Genomic DNA, 22,275 nt, shown 5'->3' on the forward strand with positions numbered 1-22,275 from the left:
AGATTATTTGCAAGGTCCCAACATGTCCTAGTTTTCTATATCATAACCATCCTTTAGAATATTTTACAATAAGACATGTGTGAGGTTTCATTTTTTTTAGTGAAATCAACAATGTATAAATTATCTCTACACACACACCGATGAAAACTATATATTATTATCTCGACATAAAACTTGACAATCTACTTTAGTAAATAGAACATTAAAACCAAAATCGGCAAGTCTATATACAAGAAGTAGATTGTGTCCAAGAGATTCGACAATGTAACATTTTTGAGCGAGCTATCATGTGATATGCCCACCTTACCAAGGCCATGCATGTTGTACTTGGAGTTGTCTCTAAAAGTCACATACTTGCGTGGACAATCATTGTTAGCAAGCTCACGGAACATGTCTTTGTCGCCGGCCATGTGATCGGTGCAACCACAACCAAGAATCCATTCCTTTCCACCGAACATATAATCTCTACGAACATTCACCATGAGACTAAGATTTCTCAATATCTTTTCATACTCCTTATCATCATCGTCAATGCTCTTATCACAATAACAATGTTCACCAATGTCATCATCTTCTTGATCACGTAAATCATTATTCTCATTAGTTGCATGAACATGACATTTTTCAAGAGAATGAATACGAATAGCTTTGGTGATAATATTAGCAAGGGTGATAGGATTTTCTCTAACAAGAATAAGATCTCTAAGTACAAAAAAGTACTTATCAAAGTTGGGATCATCGGGCTTGATGATCTTACGGAAAACGGTTATCTTGTGTAGATTCTCATCGAATCTCTTAAGAGAATAATTTGGATGTCGTTTTTCTAAGTCATTCTACAAAGTATAAACACATACAAGGTTTTTCATACTATGAAGAGCACGATTAGGAAGACCTCTAATAAAAAGATTTACGGTTCTCAAATTACAAAGCATGTTAGGTTCTTTAGGGGTTGGGTGCAAGGGATCAATGGAGGGTTCATAAGGACGATGAATATACTCACTCAAGTTGCAATCATCAAATATATTAAGCATCTCATCTTTCGAAAAGTTAAAGCACTTGAAGGAAATATGCCCTAGAGGCAATAATAAAGTTGTTATTTATATTTCTTTATATCATGATAAATGTTTATTATTCATGCTAGAATTTTATTAACCGGAAACTTAGTACATGTGTGGATACATAGACAAACAAAGTGTCCCTAGTGTGCCTCTACTTGGCTAGCTCGTTAATCAACGATGGTTAAGTTTCCTAGCCATAGACATGTGTTGTCATTTGATGAACGAGATCACATCATTAGAGAATGATGTGATGGACAAGACCCATCCGTTAGCTTAGGATAATGATCGTTTAGTTTTTCTGCTATTGCTTTCTTCATGACTTATACATGTTCCTCAGACTATGAGATTATGCAACTCCCGAATACCGGAGGAACACCTTGTGTGCTATCAAACGTCACAATGTAACTGGGTGATTATAAAGACGCTCTATAGGTGTCTCCGATGGTGTTTGTTGAGTTGGCATAGATCGAGATTAGGACTTGTCACTCCGTGTATCAGAGAGGTATCTCTGGGCCCTCTCGGTAATGCACATTACTATGATCCTTGCAAGCAATGTGACTAATGAGTTAGTCACATGACCATGCATTACAGAATGAGTAAAGGGACTTGCCGGTAACGAGATTGAACTAGGTATAATGATACCAATGATCCAATCTCGGGCAAGTAACATACCGATGACAAAGGGAACAACGTATGTTGTTATGCGGTTTGACCGATAAAGATCTTCGTAGAATATGTAGGAGACAATATGAGCATCCAGGTTCCACTATCGGTTATTGACCGGAGATGTGTCTCAGTCATGTCTACATAGTTCTCGAACCCGTAGGGTCTGCACGCTTAACACTCGATGACGGTTTGTATTATGAGTTTCGTGTTTTGATGAACCGAAGTTTGTTCGAAGTCCCGGATGAGATCACGGATATGACGAGGAGTCTCGAAATGGTCGAGACATAAAGATTCATATATTGGAAGGCTACATTCGGACACCAGAATGGTTCGGGTCATTTCAGATAAGTTTCGGAGTACTGGGCGTTACCGGAACCCCCCGGGAGGTTAATGGGCACCATGGGACTTAGTGGAGAAGAGAGAGGGCCGGCCAGGAGGTGGCGGGCACCCCCCTTGCCAGTACGAATTGGATAAGGGGTGGGGGCGGCGCCCCCTCCTTCCTTCTCTCCTCTTCCTCCTTCCCTTCTTCTCCTACTTGGAATAGGAAAGGGGGGGGACCGTATCCTACTTGGAACGGGAGTCCAAGTAGGACTCCCCCCATGGCGCGCCCCTAGGGTCGGCCACCTCTCCTCCCCCCTTTATATACGTGGGAGGGGGCACCCCAAAGGCACACTGTAACGCCCCGAGACCGATGTGCCAGGTGTCATCCAATTATTCGCTGTTGTTGCGTTGTCGTTGCTTGCGTGTCATGCATTGCATATCATGTCATCATGCGCATTTCATTTGCATACGTGTTCATCTCATGCATCCGAGCATTTTCCCCGTTGTCCGTTTTGCAATCCGGCGCTCCGTTCTCCTCCGGTGGTCATTTCTACCTTTCTTTCGTGTGTGGGGATTAAACATTTTCGGATTGGACCGAGACTTGCCAAGCGGCCTTGGTTTACTACCGGTAGACTGCCTATCAAGTTTCGTACCATTTGGACTTCGTTTGATGCTCCAACGGTTAACCGAGGGACCGAAAAGGCCTCGTGTGTGTTGCAGCCCAACACCCTTCCAATTTGGCCCAAAACCCACCTAAACCTGTTCCATCATCTCGGACGTTCGATCACGATCGCGTGGCCGAAAACCGCACCTCATTTGGACTCTCCTAGCTCCCTCTACCTATATATATGTGGCCATCCCCGAAATTTTCGCGGATGAACCCTAGTCTCCGTCCTCCTCCAGCCGCCGGACGTGTCCGACCGGGCCGGACATGTCCGCCTCCGCCCCTCGTCCAACCAGATCGCGCCACGTCAGCGCCCGCGCCGCCCCACTTCGCCGCCGGCCCGTGAGGCCCGAATCGGACCCGCCCCGGGCCGCGCCGGGCCCGAGGAGGCCCGTGCCTCCGCCGCCGTCCCCGCGTTGCCGGAGCTCTACGCCGGCTTCGTCTCCGGCCGCAGCCGGCCAGCAGCTCGCCGGAGTCGACCGAGCCGACCGAGCCGCCCTGCCGCCTGGAGGCCCGCTCCCAGCCGGACCCCGCGCTGCCCAGATCCGCCGACGTCCGCCCGAGCCGCTGCTCTGCCCGGAGCTTCTCACACCGGCGAGCCCGCACTACCGCGTGCCGCCGCCCTGTTGCGCCGCCCCGCCGCCTGCCTCTCGCCTAGGGCGCCACCCCTTGCCGCCGTGCACCGCCAGCGCCACCCCCATGCGCCGCCCCAACGCTGCACGCAGGCCCCGCCGCTTCTTCCTCGCCGCCAGCCACCTCCCTGCTCGCCGGAGTCCGCGAAGACTCGCCGGAGTCCAAGTCCGGCCAGTACTGGGTCGGGTTGGATCAAACTTGTCACACCCTCGATGCGGCTATATCTCCCACGTGTCGAAGCACGACTTAGAGGCATAACCGCATTGAAAGCAATGTCGCAAGTGAGGTAATCTTCACACAACCCATGTAATACATAAGGGAAACGATACATAGTTGGCTTACAATCGCCACTTCACATAATTACATGAATAAAACATTACAACATCCAAATACAGTCAAGGTCCGACTACGGAACCAAAATAAAAGAAGAACCCCAAGTGCGACACGGTCCCCGATCGACCCCAACTGGGCTCCACTACTGTTCAACTGGAAACGGAAACAACATAACGAACACGATCTTCATCGAGCTCCTCCTTGAGCTTGGTTGCGTCATCTGCACGGTTCAACGGCACCTGCAAGCTGGTTTTTGAAGTATCTGTGAGCCATAGGGACTCAGCAATCTCACACCCTCACGATCAAGACTATTTAAGCTTATGGGTAAGGTAAAAGGTATGAGGTGGAGCTGCAGCAAGCGACTAGCATATATGGTGGCTAACATACGCAAATGAGAGCGAGAAGAGAAGGCAAAGCACGTTCGAACAACTATGATCAAGAAGTGATCCTAGAACAACCTACGTCAAGCATAACTCCAACAACCGTGTTCACTTCCCGGACTCCGCCGGAAAGAGACCATCACGGTTACACACGCGGTTGATGTATTTTAATTAAGGTCAACTTCAGGTTTTCTACAACCGGACATTAACAAATTCCCATCTGCCCATAACCGCGGGCACGGGTTTCGAAAGTTCAGATCCCTGCAGGGGTGTCCCAACTTAGCCCATGACAAGCTCTCATGGTCAACGAAGGAATAGACCTCCTCCCGAGACATTCCGATCAGACTCGGTATCCCGGTTCTTCAAGACATCCTCGACAATGGTAAAATAAGTCCAGCAAGACCACCTGATGCGCCGACATCCCGATAGGAGCTGCACATATCTCGTTCTTAGGGCACACCGGATAAGCTAAGCGTACAGAAGCCGACGTAACCCAAGTTGCCAAGGGATGGCCCTGCACGGTGCTCTGGGTTGGACCAACACTTAGACAAGCACTGGCCCGGGGGGGTTAAAATAAGATGACCCTCAGGATGTGCGACTCCCAAGGGAAAAAGGCTAGGTGGCGAATGGTAAAACCAAGGTTGGGCCTTGCTGGAGGAGTTTTATCCAAAGCGAATTGTCAAGGGGTTCCCATTATAACCCAACCGCATAAGGAATGCAAAATCCGAGAACATAACACCGATATGACGGAAACTAGGGCGGCAAGAGTGGAATAAAACACCAGGCATAAGGCCGAACCTTCCACCCTTTACCAAGTATATAGATGCATTAATTAAATAAAATATATAGTGATATCCCAACAAGTAAACATGTTCCAACAAGGAACAACATCTCCATGTTCCAACAAGGAACAAACTTCAATCTTCACCTGCGACTAACAACGCTATAAGAGGGGCTGAGCAAAGCGGTAACATAGCCAATCAACGGTTTGCTAGGACAAGGTGGGTTAGAGGCTTGGTTCAATAATATGGGAGGCATGATAATCAAGTGGTAGGTATCGCAGCATAGGCATAGCAAGTGAGCGAGCAACTAAGCAAGCAAAGATAGAAGTGATTTCGAAGGTATGATCATCTTGCCTGAGATCCCGCAAGGAAGAAGGACGAGTCCATGAAGAAGACAAACGGACGTAGTCGAACAGATCCTCACAACACGACGTTATCGGAACTAACCCGAAGAAGCAACACCGAAAAGAAGCAAACAACATAGTAAACAACCAACACATGAACATGGTATGATATGCGGTATGCGGTATGCGATGCATATGCATGATTTGCAAAGGAATGAATGAACCTGGCCTCAACTTGGAAATCCAAGTGTGCCACTGGAAAGATGAGGTGAAATCGCTTGAAAACGATATAAAGATCACCGGAATCGGAGCTACAGTTTGGAAATGGCAAGCAATGCAAATGTGACCACGGTCTGCGATTTACAGCAAGTAGCCATCTAAATGCAACAAGATGAACATGCTACAGCACCCAAACATGGCATCAAAATACATGGCAGGGATCCATTCATGATGCTTAACAAAAGATGAACACTGAGCTACGGCCAATTCATCCAACAACAGGTTCAAACAAGCATGGCAAAAATGCATTTGGTAAACAGATTTCAGACTTAGTGAAATTAACACAAGCCTGGAATTTCAGATCAGGTAGCACACTTTGGAGCATGAAAACTATAAGCTACAGGGCTTGAACATGGCAAAGTAAAGCATGGCATGGAACTACTCAAATAGCTTAACAAAAGTCCCTTAGTGACCTTGAGCCAAAAGGGATCAGAAAATACAATTGCAAGCATGTGAACATGGCAAAAACATAATGAGTTCTCAGACTTGGTGAAAACTGGAGCATGCTGAAAACAGATATCAAGTAGGCATGTTAACGAGCTCGATGCACTCACTACAGAGCAAGGCATGACAATCTAAGCATACAAACATCAAGAATACACAAAATGCAAGCTAGACATGGAAAGAACAATAACATAGCATGCACGGATCAACTACAACATCCTCGGCAAAATCGCTAACAAGTAGACAATCTGCCCAGATTCACGAAGTAGCAAAAGTAGAGCTTGATTGACTCAAGCTAGGGTGCTCCATAATTGCAAACAAAGACATGGATGGATAGAGCACTACAAGATTAACAAAACATCCTTACTGATAATCCTCAAAAGAGGCATGGATCACTAGGAAACAACATGAACATATGGCCATATGAGACAAACAGCTCAAGGACTTAGTGGAAATGCTAAGTCCCTGAAATCAGCATTACCAGGTGCCTCACTTTGCAAGCTTGTGCTAGTTATCACACACATCACAAAAATACATGGATTGCACCTCTGGAAAGATGGCAAAACCCTTAACAAAACATGTTTAGAGCTCATGGGCATATCATGCACACAATAATCATGGCAAAAATGACAAATATCTAAATGGAGCAGCAGATCTGACAATTATCTCAAGTAGCACTCTTCTAACAGAATTTTGGGCATCAAGATGAACTCAAATGAAAATTATGGAATGAGATGAAATGATGTGCTCTCTGAGACGAACATTTTGATATGCTATATGCATGAATCGGAGCTATGGATGCAAAGTTACGACATGATGAACATGGCCATATGAAACTGGGAATCTCGAGGACTTAGGAGAAATTTTAACCTCGCAAAAGTCAACCCGGGATGAGGAGAAGTGGGACGAGGTGGATCCGGTTCGGGATGGTCGTTTGGTTGGAGGGATGGGTGGATCTGATCCAACCCGACCCATATCTGGCTGGACTTGGACTCCAGCGAGTCTTCGCGGACTCCGGCGAGCAGGGAGGTGGCCGACGGCGAGGAAGAAGCGGCGGGGCCTGCGTGCAGCGTTGGGGCGGCGCGTGGGGGTGGCGCTGGCGGTGCGCGGCGGCAAGGGGCGGCGCCCTAGGCGAGAGGCAGGCGGCGGGGCGGTGCAACAGGGCGGCGGCGCGCGGTGGTGCGGGCTCGCCGGTGTGAGAAGCTCCGGGCAGAGCAGCGGCTCGGGCGGACGTCGGCGGATCTGGGCGGCGCGGGGTCCGGCTGGGAGCGGGCCTCCAGGCGGCAGGGCGGCGCGGTCGGCTCGGTCGGCTCCGGCGAGCTGCTGGCCGGCGGCGGCCGGAGACGAAGCCGGGCGGAGCTCCGGCAACGCAGGGACGGCGGCGGAGGCACGGGCCTCCTCGTGCCCGGCGCGGCCCGGGGCGGTTCCGATTCGGGCCTCACGGGCCGGCGGCGAAGTGGGGTGGCGCGATCTGGTTGGACGAAGGGCGGAGGAGGACATGTCCGGCCCGGTCGGACACGTCCGGCGGCTGGAGGAGGACGGAGACTAGGGTTCATCCGCGAAAATTTCGGGGATGGCCACATATATATAGGTAGAGGGAGCTAGGAGAGTCCAAATAAGGTGCGGTTTTCGGCCACGCGATCGTGATCGAATGGCCGAGATGATGGAACAGGTTTAGGTGGGTTTTGGGCCAAATTGGAAGGGTGTTGGGCTGCAACACACACGAGGCCTTTTCGGTCCCTCGGTTAACCGTTGGAGCATCAAACAAAGTCCAAATGGTACGAAACTTGACAGGCGGTCTACCAGTAGTAAACCAAGGCTGCTTGGCAAGTCTCGGTCCAATCCGGAAATTATTAATCCCCACAAACGAAAGAAAGGTAGAAATGACCACCGGAGGAGAACGGAGCGCCGGATTGCAAAACGGACAACGGGGAAAATGCTCGGATGCATGAGACGAACACGTATGCAAATGAAATGCGCATGATGACATGATATGCAATGCATGACATGCAAGCAACGACAACGCAACAACAGCGAATAACTGGATGACACCTGGCACATCGGTCTTGGGGCGTTACAACACTCCACCACTATGAGAGGATCTCGTCCCGAGATCTAGAATGGCACCGGAGGGACAAACAGAAGAGAAAGAGAAGAGGAAAAATTTAGTTGCTTTTTTGACAAACGAGTGAAACCACGAACCTTGAAAGTTTGAACAAAAGACAGAAAGAAAGCAACGGAGATGAAGGAAGTTGAAAAACACTCCGTTAGGGAAAAAGAACAAGGAAGAACAACTTCGGGCAGCACTCCGGTTGAAAATAACAGGAATTGAATAAGAACTTGGTAAGATGAGAGAATACTTGATGAAATCATCAACACACAACCTCCGGTTAAAAGGATAAGCACGATCAAAACATGGTCCTGACAAACCAAGAAGATGGGTTGAGGAGAGCAACATCACAATGCCTCCGGAACGAAGGGAAAACAATATCTTGAGATAGCACGATTACAACAAATGCTAGAACGGAGTTGTTGGAAAACCAACAACGAAAAGAATAAGCTTGATATGGTCTTATGGAATACATCTCAAATTATGAGGTGACAACCTGCCACTCACGGAAAAAGAATTGGATTGGAATGAACAAGGAGACGAGAAACTTATCACCGGAAGGATACATGAAGAACTTGGGTCATATATTATCGCCATTAATAGCATTACTCCTTAGGGAAAGCTTTAGGTGAAATATAACTGAAAGCACAAGTGCTCCCTAGGTGGTTTTGATAATTGATGACAACATATCTCTTGTTGGACTAACATTTCTATCTAGCATGTTTCAGATAAGTTCAACAATGGAGTGGCATGGACTAAAGGTTGTGGGAACTCCTTCAAGATGCTAAGGACAAAGGATTGGCTAAAGCTTCAAGCTCAAGACTCTTCATTTTACATTTTAGTGATCCAAGATAACATTGAGTCCATAGAAAAAGCCAATACCATCAAGGAGGGATGAGGTGTTGCTTAATGAGCCTCTTGCTTCATGTGCTTAGTGATATGCTCCAAAATCCTCAGCTACTTTCCCACTTCCACATATGACCTAAACCTTAAGCCAAACTCGGTCCTACCGATTCTTTCTATCCGGCGCCACCGAGTTTCACTTGTCATAAGCCACTGCCAAACCCTAGCAATTCGGTTCTACCGATAGGGATCTCGGTCTCACCGAGATGGGATTGCAAACTCTCTGTTTCCCTTTCGTAACTTTTCGGTCTCACCGAAAAAGTGAATCGGTCCCACCGAGATTGCAATGTAAATTCAGTGTTTCCTTTTTGTAACTTTTCGGTCTCACCGAAATAGCAAATCGGTCTCACCGAGTTTGCCTGACCAACTCTCTGGTTAGCTAATTACCAAAATCGGTCTCACCGAGTTTGTGTAATCGGTCTCACCGAGATTACGTTATGCCCAAACCCTAACCATATCGGTCCTACCGAGTTGCATGTCAGTCCCACCAAAAATCTCTAACGGTCACTAGGTTTACCTTTTCGGTCCGACCGAGTTTGTTGATTCGGTCCCACCAAGATTGGAAAACTGTGTGTAACGGTTGGATTTTGTGTGGAGGCTATATATACCCCTCCACCTCCTCTTCATTCAAAAAGAGAGCCATCAGACTAAGCCTACACTTCCAGCATCCTATTTCTGAGAGAACTACCTACTCATGTGTTGAGACCAAGATATTCCATTCCTACCATATGAATCTTGATCTCTAGCCTTCCCCAAGTTGCTTTCCACTCAAACCTTCTTTCCAACAGATCCAAATCCTATGAGAGAGAGTTGAGTGTTGGGGAGACTATCATTTGAAGCACAAGAGCAAGGAGTTAATTACCTACACACCATTTGTTACTTCTTGGAGAGTGGTGTCTCCTAGATTGGCTAGGTGTCACTTGGGAGCCTCCGACAAGATTGTGGAGTTGAACCAAGGAGTTTGTAAGGGCAAGGAGATCGCCTACTTCGTGAAGATCTACCGCTAGTGAGGCAAGTCCTCCGTGGACGATGGCCATGGTGGGATAGACAAGGTTGCTTCTTCGTGGACCCTTTGTGGGTGGTTGCTTCTTCGTGGACCCTTCATGGGTGGAGCCCTCCGTGGACTCGCGCAACCGTTACCCTTTGTGGGTGGAGCCCTCCGTGGACTCGCGCAACCGTTACCCTTCGTGGGTTGAAGTCTCCATCAACGTGGATGTAGGATAGCACCACCTATCCGAACCATGGGAAAAACATCCGTGTCTCCAATTGCGTTTGAATTCTCCAAACCCTTCCCTTTACATTCTTGCAAGTTGCATGCTTTACATTCCGCTGCTCATATACTCTTTGCATGCTTGCTTGATATGTATTGTGTATGTTGAAGTTGTGCCTAAAACTCCACTCAAACCAAAAAGGCCTAAAAATTGCAACTTTAGCACTAAGTGTCTAATCACCCCCTTCTAGACACATCTACTTCTAGATCCTTCAAGTGGTATCAGAGCTTTGGTCTCCATTGCCTTGGTTTAATCACCATTGGAGGAAGATGGATGTGTCTACCTTAGGGAGTCTTAGACGTAGAGTGCCTATTCTTGATGGAGAGTATTTTCATGAGTGGAAAAATGAGATGCTTGTAATCTTCAATCAATATCATTTGAACAAGTATATTGCTAGTCCTTGTGCGCCTCATATTGATCCTTTGCATCCTACCCTAGACGAAGATATTAACATGATTCGCAATCTTAGAACTATTGAGCTCATCATTAGAGGATTGCCCAAAAATTTGATTTCTAGTTTGCCTACTCTTAATTGTGCCTATACTATATGGAAATTTCTTGAGGAACGATTTCCCGATCATTCCTCAAAAACTTTGGATGAAATTCTCCATAAATCTATTGCCTTGAGTAAGATGAACTCTAGTGATCCTAGTTTTGGTAATTGTCTATTTGAACTTACCAATCTTAAGCATGCTAAAGGAGATGTTGGAATCATTAGTGATATCATATTCGAAGCTATAAGAATTCATAAAAGTGACCACTTTGATGATCATTTATCTAATGAATTACCCTCTCTAGGAAATGATGAGTCACAAGATCATGATGAACATGGATACTATGATGATGATGATGATAGTGACTTCGATCTTGATGATGCAATGAGACATTTTGGTCTTATGGCAAATCTTCGGGGATATGAATCAGGAGGAAAGGAATGGGTTCTTGATAGTGGATGTACTGATCATATGACCGGAGATGAAGAGATGTTTCGTGAGCTTGCTGAAAATGATGGCCCTCGAAAATATGTCACCTTTGGTGATAATTCAAAGGGTAAAGTGGTTGGCCTTGGTAAGGTGGCCATCTCACATGATAGTTCCATTCAAAATGTCATGCTCGTTGAATCTCTCGGCTACAACTTACTTTCAGTATCTAGACTTGCTGATTTCGGTTTGAATGTCCTATTTACTGAGGTAGATTGCCAAGTATTTCGTCGAGACAATCATAAAATGGTCTTTACCGGTATGCGTAGAGGTGATCTTTACATTGTCGATTTCTCTAAAAAGGCACAACCTAAAACTTGCTTTGTTGCTAAATCCTCGAAAGGTTGGTTGTGGCATAGACGACTAGGTCACGTTGGCATGAGAAACCTTGACAAGCTTATTAAAGGAAATCATATCCTTGGAGTTAACGATGTCATATTTGATAAGGATAGACTTTGCAGTGCTTGTCAAGCAGGTAAACAGGTTGGAGGAAGACATCCCGTGAAGAACATCATGACCACAAGGAGGCCACTCGAGCTACTTCACATGGATCTTTTTGGTCCCAACGCCTACAAGAGTCTCGGTGGAAATTCTTTTGGTCTAGTTATAGTTGATGATTTTTCAAGATTTACGTGGGTGTTCTTTCTTAATGACAAGTCGCAGGTCCAGAAGATCTTCAAAAATTTCGCTAGGAAGGCCCAAAATCAGTTTGACGTGAAGATCAAGAAGGTTCGGAGTGACAACGGAACGGAGTTCAAGAACGCAAATGTGGACACCTTTCTTGACGAAGAAGGGATTTCACACGAGTTCTCGGCTACGTACACACCTCAACAAAATGGAGTTGTTGAGAGGAAGAACCGGACGCTCATCGAAATGGCAAGAACGATGCTTGATGAATACAAGACGCCGAAGCACTTTTGGGCAGAAGTGGTTGAGACAACTTGTCACGCAACAAATCGCTTATATCTTCACAAGCTACTCGGCAAGACGGCATACGAGCTTCTCACCGGTAACAAACCCCAAGTTGGATACTTTCGAGTATTCGGCTCAAAGTGCTACATTCTTGATAAGCATCGTCGTTCAAAGTTTGCTCCTAAATCTCATGAAGGTTTTCTACTTGGTTATGGCTCAAACTCTCACACTTACCGTGTCTACAACAATTTCACCCGAAAGGTTGAAGAGACGGTAGATGTGAAGTTTGATGAATCTAATGGCTCGCAAGTAGAGCAATTGCCAATTGATGTAGGAGACAAAGAGCCTTCAGAAGCAATCCAAGACTTGTCCATTGGCAAAATTCGTCCAATGGAGGTGAAGGAGAGTACTTCATCCGTCCAAGTGGAAGCTTCTACTTCGCGACAAGGTGAACCAAGAATCGACACGGAAGCATCCACAAGTGGGACACACCAAGATGAAGAAAACGAGGAAATACATCAAGACGAACATCAACAACCTCCTTCTCCACCAAGACAAGAGAACGACGACGTCAACAATGAAGAAGGCCAAGAAGAAGAACAAGATGAAGAAGATGTTCAACGAAGACCCAAGCAAAAGCTTTCACGAGTTCGAGCAAGAATTGCCAAAGATCATCCCGTTGAGCAAATCCTCAATGATATACAAACCGGGAGAATCACTCGCTCAAAAACTCGTTTAGCTAACTTTTGTGAAAACTATTCATTCATCTCTAGCATTGAACCTATGAAGGTTGAAGAAGCATTGGAAGATCCGGATTGGATAAACGCTATGCATGAAGAGCTACACAATTTTGAGAGAAACCAAGTTTGGACATTGGTTGAGAAGCCCGACAACAACCACAACATCATTGGTACCAAATGGGTGTTTCGCAACAAGCAAGATGAAGATGGACAAGTGGTTCGCAACAAAGCACGTCTCGTCGCCCAAGGGTACACACAAGTCGAAGATATGGACTATGGTGAGACATATGCTCCCGTTGCTAGACTTGAGTCCATTCGCATCTTACTTGCCTATGCTAATCACCATAATATCACCTTGTACCAAATGGACATTAAAAGTGCTTTTTCTAAATGATGAAATAGAGGAGGAAGTTTATGTCAAACAACCTCCCGGCTTTATCAATCCTAAGAAACCAAATCATGTTTACAAACTTCACAAAGCTCTTTATGGTCTTAAACAAGCTCCTAGAGCATGGTATAAATGCTTGACCAAGTTCCTTATTACAAGTGGTTTTGAAATTGGTAAAATTGATTCTACTCTTTTTACTAAAAGGGTTAATGGAGAACTATTTGTATGCCAAATTTATGTCAATGATATCATATTTGGTTCAACTAACCCTCTCTTTAGTGAAAAGTTTGGAAAGCTAATGTCAGAGAAGTTTGAGATGTCTATGATGAGTGAACTCAAATTCTTTCTTGGTTTGCAAATCAAGCAAACTAAGGAAGGTACATTTGTCTCTCAAACAAAGTACACCAAGGACTTATTCAAGAAGTTCAATATGCAAGAATGCAAAGGTATGTCTACACCCATGCCTACTAGTGGACATAATGATTTGACCAAAGATGGTGAACCGGTTGATCAAAAGGTTTATCGCTCTATGATTGGTTCATTGTTATACCTATGTGCTTCATGTCCCGATATTATGCTAAGTGTGTGCATGTGTGCACGATATCAAGCTGCTCCTAAAGAATGTCATCTTAAGGCTATGAAAAGGATAGTGAGATATTTAATCCATACACCAAATTTTGGCATTTGGTATCCTAAGAGGTCTTCTTTTGATCTTGTTGGCTATTCCGACTCGGATTATGCCGGAGACAAGATTGATAGAAAGTCCACTTCGGGTACTTGTCAATTTCTTGGTAGATCTCTTGTGTCTTGGTCTTCCAAGAAACAAAACTCGGTATCCTTATCCACCGCCGAAGCAGAATACATTGCCGCTGGTTCATGTTGTGCTCAATTACTTTGGATGACCCAAACTCTTAAAGATTATGGGATTTATGTGAAACATGTTCCACTACTTTGTGACAATGAAAGTGCTATCAAAATTGGTCATAATCCTGTGCAACATTCTCGAACTAAGCATATTGAAGTTCGTCATCATTTCATTCGAGATCATGTTGCTAAGGGTGACATTAACCTTAAGCACGTTCGCACCGATAAGCAATTAGCGGATATATTTACTAAACCACTTGATGAGAAAGTGTTTTGCAGGTTGAGAGGAGAATTGAACATCATTGATGCTTCGAACTTGGAGTAGAAACTCCATTGGACACATGCAAGACATGAGCTTATGACTAATCCATGATATATCTCTTATGATAACTATCTTATGTCTTGGATATATTTGCACCTTGCATGTTGTCTAACCCATGTAGGTGCTTGGTTGAATCTAATTCCATGAGATTGCGACTCATTCACATCTTGAGCAATCTCTACATCACCAAGACTCTACACAATGGTGGTTGAAGACAAGGAAGCACAAAACCATTCAAACATATCCTTTGACAAATTCTATGTTGAGCTTCATGATTGTCATTTTTGGATACACAAGTGCTCTTCCTTGCAAAGAACTAACCCATGTAGGTAGATGAACTCAAACTCCAAGTGGTGCTCCCAACTCTTGATGAGCTACATCAACCTTGAGCACCCACACAAGTTCAACTACATGAGCAAGAACCACACCACCACCCAAGGTATGTTATTCCATCTTAGAGAAGCTTTACTCCAAGACATGAGTCAAAGCAACTCAACAACATGTGAATACATCAAGATGCTTAAATGAAAAATGGTAACCCCATTTTGAGCTTAAACGATGAGTATGACCTATGATCAAGTGTTCTCACTTGACTCCTAAGTCAATATACTCTAACATAGGTGACTATTTCACCGCCCAACTCTAGATGAAGTTCTCTTGTGTTCTTTTCTGTGTTATTGCATTTGTCTCATGCATGTTTAGTTTCTTTCTCTTTTTTTTTAAAAAACTTCATCTAGATCTTTCAGTTTCTTCTCTTTTCTCCTTGTTTTTGTTCTGCATTTTATGCATTCAATTCCTTGCAAATCCTTCAGGTAATTCATTGCAAATCTTTGTGAGATCCTACATGTCTAGTGAGCTGAGGTGACAAGTGTTTTTTTTCGTGTGAACTCGGTTTCACCGACTTGTAATTTTCGGTCCAACCGAATCTTTTTGGTGCCACCGAAACATACCACTCGGTGCCACCAACTTCGCAACAGGAAAAACAGTTTGCCACTTGTTCTATATTTCTTCTGATCCAGCTCTACTCAATGAATCTTGTCCTCTACAAGCATCACAGTTTTATCCATTGCTTTGTGCTGAGTCTCAAGGACCAAACCTATACGACGGATTCCAGAAAGCCCTTCTTGGAAAAGGGGGAGAGAGAGATCACATCAAAGCTTGTAGGAGAGAGAGATCACATCAAGGGAGAGAAAAAGTCTCAAGGACCAAACCTACAAGAGAGAAAGTATTAAGGGGGAGAGAGAGACTTCCAGGGGGAGAGAATACTCAAGGATCCCAGATGCTTGATGCTTGATGTTCAAGAGGAGAGATGTCACATGTCTTTTTAGGGGGAAAGACATGTTCATTTGTATCTTTCAGCTCTGATTTTCTATTCCCTATCTTCTCCCAATATCCCATGTAAGATTCAGGGGGAGCAAGACACCTAAGGGAAAGAAATCAGTCAAATTCATTGCATATCTTTATTCTTGGGGACATGTTGAATCCAATGTGGTACCTTGTACTCACTCTCTACATGTCATCCCAGTCTTGGTATTCTTGTGGTTTCTTTTGTTTGCTCTGGCTAGTGGATGTACCTGTGTTATCTAACTTTGTTTGTGCAGGTTCATTCCATCCTAAGCCAACTCAAGACCACAAGGTAAGTATATGCATCAAAATCATGAGTATGAGGAGTTCTTGCTTATGTACATACTGTTTGCAAGAAGGACTCATGAGCATGAAGGTATTTTCCTTGATAATCTTTTGCTCTGATGCATATGGCCAAGATACATGTAACACATTGCCTACTCTGTCATGGTTATGCTCTCACATGCCTCTATATTTCATATTTACATGAGTGCATACATGTAGGGGGAGCCTATGCTTGTTACATGTCCTTCCAAAGCTTTACTTGTTGTTCTTTATATCTTTATCTAAAGCTTTGATGTATGTTGCCATCAATTACCAAAAAGGGGGAGATTGAAAGCACAAGTGCTCCCTAGGTGGTTTTGATAATTGATGACAACATATCTCTTGTTGGACTAACATTTCTATCTAGCATGTTTCAGATAAGTTCAACAATGGAGTGGCATGGACTAAAGGTTGTGGGAACTCCTTCAAGATGCTAAGGACAAAGGATTGGCTAAAGCTTCAAGCTCAAGACTCTTCATTTTACATTTTAGTGATCCAAGATCACATTGAGTCCATAGGAAAAGCCAATACCATCAAGGAGGGATGAGGTGTTGCTTAATGAGCCTCTTGCTTCATGTGCTTAGTGATATGCTCCAAAATCCTTAGCTACTTTCCCACTTCCACATATGACCTAAACCTTAAGCCAAACTCGGTCCTACCGATTCTTTCTATCCGGCGCCACCGAGTTTCACTTGTCATAAGCCACTGCCAAACCCTAGCAATTCGGTTCTACCGATAGGGATCTCGGTCTCACCGAGATGGGATTACAAACTCTCTGTTTCCCTTTCGTAACTTTTCGGTCTCACCGAAAAAGCGAATCGGTCCCACCGAGATTGCAATGTAAATTCAGTGTTTCCTTTTTGTAACTTTTCGGTCTCACCGAAATAGCAAATCGGTCTCACCGAGTTTGCCTGACCAACTCTCTGGTTAGCTAATTACCAAACTCGGTCTCACCGAGTTTGTGTAATCGGTCTCACCGAGATTACGTTATGCCCAAACCCTAACCATGTCGGTCCTACCGAGTTGCATGTCAGTCCCACCAAAAATCTCTAACGGTCACTAGGTTTACCTTTTCGGTCCGACCGAGTTTGTTGATTCGGTCCCACCGAGATTGGAAAACTGTGTGTAACGGTTGGATTTTGTGTGGAGGCTATATATACCCCTCCAACTCCTCTTCATTCAAAAAGAGAGCCATCAGACTAAGCCTACACTTCCAGCATCCTATTTCTGAGAGAGAACTACCTACTCATGTGTTGAGACCAAGATATTCCATTCCTACCATATGAATCTTGATCTCTAGCCTTCCCCAAGTTGCTTTCCACTCAAACCTTCTTTCCACCAGGTCCAAATCCTATGAGAGAGAGTTGAGTGTTGGGGAGACTATCATTTGAAGCACAAGAGCAAGGAGTTCATTACCTACACACCATTTGTTACTTCTTGGAGAGTGGTGTCTCCTAGATTGGCTAGGTGTCACTTGGGAGCCTCCGACAAGATTGTGGAGTTGAACCAAGGAGTTTGTAAGGGCAAGGAGATCGCCTACTTCGTGAAGATCTACCGCTAGTGAGGCAAGTCCTTCGTGGGCGATGGCCATGGTGGGATAGACAAGGTTGCTTCTTCGTGGACCCTTTGTGGGTGGTTGCTTCTTCGTGGACCCTTCGTGGGTGGAGCCCTCCGTGGACTCGCGCAACCGTTACCCTTTGTGGGTGGAGCCCTCCGTGGACTCGCGCAACCGTTACCCTTCGTGGGTTGAAGTCTCCATCAACGTGGATGTAGGATAGCACCACCTATCCGAACCACGGGAAAAACATCTGTGTCTCCAATTGCGTTTGAATTCTCCAAACCCTTCCCTTTACATTCTTGCAAGTTGCATGCTTTACATTCCGCTGCTCATATACTCTTTGCATGCTTGCTTGATATGTATTGTGTATGTTGAAGTTCTGCCTAAAACTCCACTCAAACCAAAAAGGCCTAAAAATTGCAACTTTAGCACTAAGTGTCTAATCACCCCCCTCTAGACACATCTACTTCTAGATCCTTCAATAACCCAAGATAATTCCAATGACGAGATTGATAGATTTAAAATACCTCATTCTTAATAATATGTGAATCATGAAACATGAACTCAAATTATCAAGAATGACATAATACCACCTCCAATGATACGGAAGAAAGAATTGCACTCCGGATAGCAAGATGAAGAAAGCTTGAGCTCCTTTGAAAAGAATCTCGATGAACACTAAGAGAAAGAATTAAATCCTTGATGAACCATCATGTAGAACCTTCATGACGAACTCCGGTAACAAAAGAATGATCAAACGGAAAGGAAGATGAGAAGAGTAAGGTTGAAGCCTTGCAATGATTAGATGAAGCTTAGCAACGAGATAAAGAGAAAACTTGGCACTCCGGTAAAGAAAGATGAACAAATGGAAACAAGAATTTGATGAGCCTCCGGAATAAGGAATTGAATTTAGTCAATGAAACAAGAATAAGAATTACATTATGCTTATACTTCATCAATTAAATTAATGACAATCAACGGATTTGACATATTACTTATTCTTGTAGCAAAGATTAAGAGAGATATAACATAAACTTGAGAAGGTCTTCAATGATCCACCGTTAGAGTTTGAAAGAATGAAAGAATTGATATGATATTGAAGGAAGAAGAATCTTGGTCAAAGCACCGTAAGAATTGAAAATGAACAAAGAGAAGATAAAGAAACACCGGGAAGAATTTGCAAATGAATGAAGATGCTTGAGACAATTTATATATGAGAGAACGAAGAGATCATGCACTGATTAGAGAATATTTGATCGATGCACCGGTAAGAATTGAAAATGAGAGCTGAAATCTAGAATTAATAAATCTTAGATGATTGGCTCCGGATAAACAAACTGAGAAGACTCTCGAATTGCTCCGGAAGGGTGAAAAGAATTCTCACAACCGAAAACAATTATGATAGAATGGCATAAAGCTATCACCATGAATCTTGAAGAGACAAGAACAAGATTGAGAGAAAATCTTCTTCGGTCTTCAAGTACAGAGAATGGCGACGAGAAGCACCACCATGGAACGTTGAGACACTCCGGGATGAAAAATTAGAAATGTTGAAACAACGATGAAAGGAATTTGAGAGATTTTGGAGGAAAACACATTTGACCAATGATAAATCATACTTACGTCAAACTTTGACAAGAATTTAGGATAACTCCGGGAAAATAAGAAGAGTCAGGTAAGATCCTGGGAAAAGACCTGTGGGTTAGGGCCCACTCAAAAGAAACACCGTTGAATGATTACTTGAAAAGAGATATTGCACTGGTTGAATTAAATGACTTGAATGAGGGGACATCCTCGAAAGAGTTTGAATGAAAGCAGAGTGTAAACACGAATCTTCGGGATATCTTGAGCACTCCGAAACAAATGTATAGCGGGATGTGAATGATTAAGAGGTGCACCGGTATGAGATGGTATTTGAAACGAGGAAAGGATATGATCAACAAAGCTTGAATTGGTTCCACCGGAGAAGAAAAAAACAAAGAATGATGAGCTTGACGCTCCATCAGAAACTTCATGAGAATCACAGGATAAGAACATTAATGGAAAAGAATGGAGATACTTCTCATCACTGAGATGATACTTGATTAAGAAATCTGAGTCTTCGAAGAAAACAAGGGTGGGTGGGCGGGAAAACAAAGGCAGCTTGGGACAGATAAAATGAGCACTGTTGATAAGAACTGATAATTGATCTTGCGGATGTTGAAATGATCGGATCCACTTGAAGAGAAAACACGCCGGTTGAAAAGAATTGACATGACAAACTTGATGATCGAGAAGGACTAGTATTCACATAGGAATATGAGAACACCATTTAGGAAAGGTATGGAATCAACATTTGACTTCGAAGCAACTCGAATACCACAACTCAAAAACAAAACAAAGGATTGGCTTGCAGAATAAGCCGGAACAAACATATGATAGAGATTTCGTCCGAAGTTTTCGTGGTGGGGCCTACACGGGCTCGATCGTACAGCACCATCATGTACAAGGCAGTGCACATGACATACGAAGCGTCCCCAAGTCGGCATAGCCAAGGACTCTTTAAGACACAACGAGACCACTATAAAACCGACCGTGAATAGGCGGACCACTAGACGTCGAACCCCAATTTCATATCATACATCTGTCGGAAAGATATCCTAAGAGCTATTTGAATTCCCACTTATAAACTCCCGAAATTTTCTGGTTATGCAATCAGGTGTTGGGGATACAGGGGAAGCATAATATCTCACCCAAATCTAGCAAATCCTACATCCAGCTGTATCTATCCTTCAACACATAACCAAGAAACCTTCGGAAATCGTCTACCTCAACCTTCGAAAAACATCCGTTATACAAGTTATGGCAATACTCCCAAACTCCCACCCCAGTACTGGGTGGCGTCGAGGTTATCTCACCAACGAACTGCATAAAAGAAATTTTCGATGTCGGCGTACTAAACTCAGGTATTCCAGAACTGCAACGATAAAATTATGACGACAACACCTCGGAGCTCAACTCCCCGGGACACTTCCACAAAACCCGTGACAGGAGGCACCAAGACAATGTTCTCGTCACAAAACCATTGGAACGATTCCAAGATACCCGCGTGATCCTAAATTTTTTTTAGTGAAATTTGGGAAGAGAAGAGTCAAAACTCTATGTCAGGATGCCTTATCAGAGCGATGAGGAGACTGGGGAGTAAAAAGAATTCCTAAACTCTTCGATATATAATTCCTAAATGACTCAAAATATTTTTCTAGACTCAACTCGGCCGCTAAAAACGATCAATCAGTGGGGGCTCCTAAGGTCGAGGAAGACTCTGATACCAACTTGTCACGCCCTCGATGCGGCTATATCTCCCACGTGTCGAAGCACGACTTAGAGGCATAACCGCATTGAAAGCAATGTCGCAAGTGAGGTAATCTTCACACAACCCATGTAATACATAAGGGAAACGATACATAGTTGGCTTACAATCGCCACTTCACACAATTACATGAATAAAACATTACAACATGCAAATACAGTCAAGGTCCGACTACGGAACCAAAATAAAAGAAGAACCCCAAGTGCGACACGGTCCCCGATCGACCCCAACTGGGCTCCACTACTGATCAACTGGAAACGGAAACAACATAACGAACACGATCTTCATCGAGCTCCTCCTTGAGCTTGGTTGCGTCATCTGCACGGTTCAACGGCACCTGCAAGCTGGTTTTTGAAGTATCTGTGAGCCATAGGGACTCAGCAATCTCGCACCCTCGCGATCAAGACTATTTAAGCTTATGGGTAAGGTAAAAGGTATGAGGTGGAGCTGCAGCAAGCGACTAGCATATATGGTGGCTAACATACGCAAATGAGAGCGAGAAGAGAAGGCAAAGCACGTTCGAACAACTATGATCAAGAAGTGATCCTAGAACAACCTACGTCAAGCATAACTCCAACAACCGTGTTCACTTCCCGGACTCCGCCGGAAAGAGACCATCACGGTTACACACGCGGTTGATGTATTTTAATTAAGGTCAACTTCGGGTTTTCTACAATCGGACATTAACAAATTCCCATCTGCCCATAACCGCGGGCACGGCTTTCGAAAGTTCAAATCCCTGCAGGGGTGTCCCAACTTAGCCCATGACAAGCTCTCACGGTCAACGAAGGAATAGACCTCCTCCCGAGACATTCCGACCAGACTCGGTATCCCGGTTCTTCAAGACATCCTCGACAATGGTAAAACAAGTCCAGCAAGACCACCCAATGCGCTGACATCCCGATAGGAGCTGCACATATCTCGTTCTCAGGGCACACCGGATAAGCTAAGCGTACAGAAGCCGACGTAACCCAAGTTGCCAAGGGATGGCCCTGCACGGTGCTCTGGGTTGGACTAACACTTAGACAAGCACTGGCCCGGGGGGGGGGGTTAAATAAGATGACCCTCGGAATGCGCGACTCCCAAGGGAAAAAGGCTAGGTGGCAAATGGTAAAACCAAGGTTGGGCCTTGCTGGAGGAGTTTTATCCAAAGCGAACTATCAAGGGGTTCCCATTATAACCCAACCGCGTAAGGAAGGCAAAATCCGGGAACATAACACCGATATGACGGAAACTAGGGCGGCAAGAGTGGAACAAAACACCAGGCATAAGGCCAAACCTTCCACCCTTTACCAAGTATATAGAT

Source organism: Triticum urartu, chromosome 7A (assembly GCF_056163025.1).
Source record: "Triticum urartu cultivar PI428250 chromosome 7A, HENAU_Tu73, whole genome shotgun sequence".
Taxonomy (NCBI): domain Eukaryota; kingdom Viridiplantae; phylum Streptophyta; class Magnoliopsida; order Poales; family Poaceae; genus Triticum; species Triticum urartu.